This window comes from Empidonax traillii, unplaced genomic scaffold (genome assembly GCF_003031625.1).
Source record: "Empidonax traillii isolate 1590-97213 ecotype Southwest subspecies unplaced genomic scaffold, ASM303162v1 scaffold579:size954524, whole genome shotgun sequence".
In the NCBI taxonomy this organism is placed as follows: Eukaryota; Metazoa; Chordata; class Aves; order Passeriformes; family Tyrannidae; genus Empidonax; species Empidonax traillii.
Genome location: NW_020955772.1, coordinates 713,162 through 719,636, shown reverse-complemented (window position 1 = coordinate 719,636; position 6,475 = coordinate 713,162). Strand labels below are relative to the sequence as shown.

General features: G+C 61.1%; 1 protein-coding gene across 2 annotated transcripts in view; it reads left to right on the top strand.

The window, feature by feature from the left end:
• The first annotated feature begins 3,742 nt into the window (after positions 1–3,742).
• The window catches only part of LOC114064771 (receptor-type tyrosine-protein phosphatase V-like), a 36,658-nt gene continuing 33,925 nt past the window's right edge, over positions 3,743–6,475 (top strand). Inside the window, exon 1 of one of the 2 annotated variants that reach the window (XM_027898103.1) lies at positions 3,743–3,763. The gene's annotated coding sequence lies outside the window, so the exon portion shown is untranslated. The remainder of the gene's footprint in view (positions 3,764–6,475) is intronic. The other variant, XM_027898104.1, reaches the window with a different exon arrangement.

Below are 6,475 nucleotides of genomic sequence, written 5' to 3'. Positions count from 1 at the left end.
GTGATGCCTCTGGGTCCCCTTGGTCTCTCTGCAGCCATAGGTCTGAGCCATGAGAGCTCACAGCACACCTGTTTTATCCCAGTTCCAGGCATCAGAAATATTCCTGTCAGCTCCTGGTGGGGAAGCTGGTGGTGCTCAGGGCCACAGGCGGCCCAGATCTGGAGCTGGTTTTTGGTTCTGTCATGGTGGGGGACAGCTGAGCCTGTAAGGATCCAGGATGGACCCTGAAGAGGTCCAGATGGATCCTGTCTCCCACGAGGAGCCAGGATGGATTCAAGCAGTGACAGCCACCCTGTGTGTCAGCGTCCTCTCTGCTGCCCAGAGATCAGACAGGCCCCAGGGGCTGACACAGGCTGTCAGCTCGGACTCTGCCAATGGTCTCTTTTAACAACATGCAGCAAAGGAGGGCAAAAGTGATTTTTTGTCAACGGAGAAAGTACCTGTGTGTTTCCCTGGAGACCTGGTGGGATGGTCTCACCGGCCCTGGTACCCTCCAGGACAGAGGTGAGGTCAGTGACAGGCAGAGAAGAAGCAGGAGAGCTGGGCAGGGGGCTCTGGGCTGGAGCAGAGGAGTGGTGGCAGGATCTGGGTGGGAACCAGCAGGCAGGGTGACTTTACCTGGGAGCACCACTACAGACAGGCTCCAGGGGAGCAGGGATGGACTCCAGGCTGGAACAACACTGAAACTGCACACACAGGTGGGGTGCAGGGCTGACAATCTTGGAGACACTCACTCTGCATTCCTGGGAGATACAACAGGGATGTCAGAGGCCACCCTGCCCTTGTCCCTGCCTTCAGCAGCATCCCATAGATCAGCAGTGCCGAGACATTCCTGGCCCCCAAAGCACCTGCCAGAGCACACTGAGCCCAGCAATGCCCATTTCCTGGGCAGGGCAGCCTGTGGAGCTGCTGGCCAGGCCTGCGAGGAGTTTGTCAGGCTGTGGGAAGGTGTCTGTTAAGAATCACCAGCCAGGCTGTGTATGAGCTGGATCCATGTGCTGGATGCACACACATGTTCAGGGATGCTTTCAGCCCAGAGGGGAAGGAATGGTGCTGTCTCCTGCTGCAGATCTCCAGCAACGGTCACAGCTGACCCTGGAGCTGATCTTCTCTGACCTCTTCTCCTGCCACATGACAAGCAGCCAGAATGTGCCTCCTGGGTGGGGGTCCGCTCTGGGACCAGGCTCTGTGTGGGCAAGTCCTCTGGCCCAGAGGTGCTGGCAGAGCTCCTTAGAACACAGGAAACCACTTGACTGAAAAAAAAAAAAATGGTGAAACATTCCCTTATTCTGCGCTGTTTGTTGTTTTAGGCTCTCCCAGCCAAGCGGCTCAAGCCAAACAGCAGCCAGGCTGATCCCACCGAGCCTTCAGGCTGTCCCTGTGGGCCCCACAGGCAGCCCAACCCGGCTGCACTGCCCATGGGAGATGCAGGGCAGCGTGGCTTTGCAGCCCAGATGACAAATGCACCGCTACTGAGAGCCCAGGAGGGGATGAGAAGGCTTGGAAAAGCTTGATGCATCCCTGTTACCAGCGTGCCCTCCCTCCCTCCCCTCCAGCAGCAGAGCACCTCTGCCTCCCAGCATATGGAGGCACAGCAGGTGTGTTCCAGCTCAGAGGTGAAAATTGCTTCTCCAAGTGCCTTGGGTAGGGAGCAGCTCTCCAAGTCATGGCATCTGTGAAGGTCTCCAAGCCCCACAGACTCTCCATGCCCCCAAACCCTCAAGCCAGGATGTTCAACTCAGTGGACACTTCACTGGGCACCTCTGGACAGACAAGGCTGGGCTCTGTGTCACTCTACAAGACTCGGTGAATGGTCATACCATCCCATGTCAAGCAGCAGAGGCCTTGGCTGAAGGGACAGACAAAACTGCCAGCAGGCAACAGTGGAGGGGGCTGATCCTGCACCCCTCTGCAATCTCTTCACCCCTGCTCCAGAGCCGCAGCACCCGCCTGCTGAGGCCGAGCTGGTGCCAGCAAAGCCTGTGGCAATCGACGGCTGGGGGAGCTGTGCCTGTGGCCAAGATGTGTCCCAAGCAGCAACTACTGCTGGATGGCTACAACAGTGCCCTTGGAGAGCAGCCAGGCTGTGCCAGCCCCAAACGTGCCTCTGCCTGGGGAGGGTGGCCCTGGGGGCTCCCTGAAGCTGGGCTGGGGGAGTAGAGCCCAGAGGGGGTCCCCCAACTGCTCCTGTGAAGGAGCAGAGTTGCTTCTGCCAGGGGCTGGATGCAGAAAGCAGCAGGCGCTGCTGTCAGCGGATGAGACGGGCTCGTGTTGTGTTTGGCTCCAGGAGCTGCGGGAGATGCCAGGGAGAAGCTGAGGAGCTGCATGAGCAGGCACTGACAAGGCTGCAGCCGTGCTGAGGGGACAGGAGCAGCCCTGGGTGCCACGCCACAGCTCCCCAGGACTGCTGTGGTGCAAAGACCTGTCCCCATGGCCTGGCACCCTCTGAGGTGTCGCAGCTATGGGGGTGGGTGTGGACAGACTGCAAGCCTCAGTCCCGGGCTCGCAGCTGGGTATGGTGGTGGTGGTGGCATTGCAGTGGTGTTGGCATTGACATTGGCACTGGTGCAGGCAGCATTCTGCCCCCAGGAGATGTGGGAGAGGGACAGCAGCCAGGCAGCAAGATGGGACAATGCCCTACCGGCGACCTGATCTGCCAGATTGATCTCCCTCCCACGCAGGGACATGGAGGATAGGCAGGCTTTGTGTTTACTCCTCCAAAAAAAGAGACCTTCCTCCTGAAAACAAAGCCTTTTGTGTGCAAATGAAGCCGTCTGCAGGTTTGTTTTTATACAGGAAACTTCGAACCAGAGGCCGGGGCTGGTTTCGTTTTCAGGTGGGATTTTCAGCTCGTGGCAGTATTTGGACACTGAGCCACTTTCCAAATTTGAAGGCTAGGTTTTCACATCGTTGTTGAGCATGGCAGAAGTTTCCAGAGCTTCCTGTCGCTGTCCCTCTCCCTGCTGTCTGCAGAGAGCTTTAGCCTGGCTGAGGCAGGGGGACACTAGCAGGGACAGGTGCCTGTCTGCAGAAGGCTGAGCCTCTTGTCTGGTGGCTGAAATATGTGTGACCCTCCCTTGTGGGACCAGCTGCCACCCATTCACCAGGGTGAGGATAAGAGCCATCCTGGACAAGCTCTTGGGATGCTCCTGAGCCAACACACCAGCTCCTCTCAATCCCCTTTGGTGTGGGGCTGAGGAAGGCAGGATGCCTTCACTCTGGGATGGTGCCTGGTCCGATGGGGCTCAGGGCAACAAAACCTTAAGTAATCACAGCCTACAGGCACCTTCAGGGCTTCTGCACATGCTGGATACCTGCACTGGCTCCACCACAGACCTGGGCCTCTCCCTGTCCCTCTTTGCAGCAGCAGCAGGAGGGGATGCTCAACCATGTCCAGGGGTCCCTGGCACCCGGCTGAACCTGCAGCACGTGGGGCGAACCCCTGGCGAGGTGCAGGGGGGGTGTGAGCCGTGCCCAACCTGCAGCGTGACAGACACCTCCCGCCCCCCGGGAGCGCAGACCTCTGCTCTCAAGGGGCCACAGGAGACATCCCTGTCCAGCTGATCCCTCCTCCCCAGCATCCTGCCGCTGGGAGCTGGGCGAGCCCAGGCGGGCCTTCCCGCCGGACCAGCCCAGACTTGAGCGTCAGGGCCGTGCTCGAGCAGAGGAAAGCGGCGAGTGCGAGCGTGTCAAGTTGCCATCGCGTGCGCCAGGCGCAGGGGGGACGGGCTGTGGACCACTCCGGGGACACCCAGCAGCTGAGGTACCGCTCCCATTCCCTGTCCCCCTCCCTCTCCCCCAGACGCGAAGCCGGGATGCGTGCGGCGAGGAAAGGAGCGCGGCCCCTCCCGTGCCCTGGCACAGCGCGGGCAAAGGCGATGGCACAGCCCCGGGCGGGCGGCAGGGGACGGGGAAGCCTCTGAGTGTGGCTGTGCCAGGAGCAGGGCCTGGCACTCCGTGGCTGTGCCTGCGAGGGGGGGATTTCATTCACTCGGTGAGTGGGCACCGGGAGATGCTTCGTAGCTACTTCTTGGCTCTGTGAGTGTGGCATCCTGGCAGCACCAGGCACCTTTGCTGGCACTGCAACGCAGGGTGGGAGCAGAGCCCCACAGGGTTCCTTCCACAGGCTGTTGGCGATGGGGTGGGTGATTTGGGGGCCATCCAGGTGCTGCCCCAGCACTGCTTGCAGTAGGTATGGGGCAGGCACTGTCCGGGCTGCTCTCAGCCCTCCCCGCTGAGTGCCTCCTGCTTTGGCCAGGGGAAGAGGACTCCTGAGCTTTCTCATCCCCAGGGGAGGCACCCGTGCCCCCGGGGGGTGCAGAGCAGGTCTGCCCGGCTCTGCCGGCTTTGGGCGTGCCCGAGTCACCGCAGCCCTGCACTTCCCAGCTCTGCAGGCGCCTGGCTCGCACCCACAGGCATCCCGGGCTCAGCTGCCAGGGCTTCAGCAGCGACCGGGGGGGGGGGGTAAAGCGAAGAGCATCACCGAAGCGACGGTGACAGAGTCACTGCGGCCACTCCTGGCTGTCCCCCAGCCCAAACAGTGTGGCTGTGCCCTGCCCTGCAGAGGGGTGACGTCTCCCACTACCTGCCTGCCCTCCCCCCCCACCCCAACAAAATGGGAAGAGCTCCAAGGTCTGGAAGCGTGGGGCAGGAGGCAGCAGCGGTGCTGGCAGGGCTCCTCGTGGGAATGATTAAACACTTGCAAGGGGTTGGAGAAGGAGCATCCCAGTGCTCTAGGCCTTAGGGCTGGAGAAGCGTAGCGTGTGAACCTTGCAAAGACAGAAGTCCCAGCAGCACCTGCATCCTCTGCAGGCTTTGCCCCGGGAGCAGCCTGTTCCCCTTGTTCCTCACTCGCAGCCCCGGGCAGCACTGAGAGGTGGCAGAGAGGAGAAATCATGACCTGGGGCAGGTCACAGTGCCGGTGGGCACCAGGAGTTACCAGGGACAGGAACTGAAGGGATGTTGTTGTTGGGCTGAGGCAGGACAGGAGCCCCAGAGCTGCTCCCAGCCCAATCCCAGTGGCAACAGTGCCCCATATCATGGGACCCCTGGGCACACATTATCACAGGGTGCTAGGTTGGATGCACAGGGTCCTGCCCAAGCAGGGATGGCAGAGCTCTCATGGGGACCTTTGGCTGCACATCCAGACAGGGGTAGAGGCTGCTCTGTGCAGTGACAGCATTGCTCACAGCACCAGGGCATGGCTGTACCCTCTGAGTGACAGGTTGAGTCCCTCTGGGAGCGTCCTTACCCACAGGCTACCCTCCAGCAGGGACCCTGCAAGGCACTGCCCATGCCCAGCCCTGGGAGCATCACTTGCCAGTGTCACCTTGACAGACTTTGTGACACAACTGGGACCCTTGGACGCCACAGGCACTCACTCTGCTGCTCCTCCTGCCCACCCTCACCCCAGCAAGTGCTTCCTGGGGAGGCCTCTGGTCCCACCAGGTGTGTGGGACCATGCTCAAGTCCCAGAGATGCCTCAGCAGGGACAAGGCCAGTGCTGCCAGCTCTGGACACCTGGAGAGAAGGCCAATGCATCGAGTGCCAAGGGGGTGGACCCTGCTCTGCTTTGGGGTTGGAACCGCCCAGGGGAACAGCCTGACACCACATGGATGGGCATGTTGTCAGGGCTCCCCTTTCCCACCTCTGCTCCTGGATGATCCCTCCAGGGCACAGGGCAAGGATGGTCTCCCATGCTGAGGCTCTGCCCCTTGCCATAGGTGATGGCTTGGCTGCACCGTGCTCTGGCCAGCTGAGCTCTCCAGTCACCGCAGCCGGGATGTCCCCATCCCCCTGCGCCTTGTGGCAGCGTTCGCTGCTGCACGGAAAATGTGATGACTCGGCAGCCTCGGAGTTTCCAGGCCTGGTTCCAGCTGCTGGGTGGAGAAACCTTCTGCAGTCGTCTTTGGGTCTGGCACAGCTGAAGGCTACACTGCTGGGGGGACCAGAGGGGAGATCTTGGCATCCCCTGCTCAAGGAGGACTCTCTCTCACAGTCCCTAGCTGTGGTGGTCTGGTGTTACTGGGGTGGCTGTGGCGAGGGCAGTGCTGGCATGGGATGAGCAGCTTCTGTCCCATGTGGAGGCTGCCGAGTGCTGTGGCACCAGGATGGGGCCTGGGTTTGGCTCCCAGCAGTGCTTTGGGCTGTTTCCACTGCAGGCACAGCCCAGACTGCCTGAGCTCAGGGAGAACAGCTACTGGTATCCAACGTTAAATGAGTGGGGCTAGTATGGAGGTGTGTTGCCATGGCAGGGGGTGACAGCTCAGTGTGCCCTGTGATGGGTCACCAGCAGCATGCAGAGGCTGAGAAACCTGCTGGGACACCTCCTGGTCCATGCTCAGAGGCCAATCCCATGCTGGTGGGCAGCAAGGCATCCCCCAAGCCCATCCTCATGCCAAGTGGGGGTTCCCTTCTCCTCCTGGGTGGGGAGGTGTGGGGCAGTGGCACAGCATGGCAGCAGGATCCAAGGGAA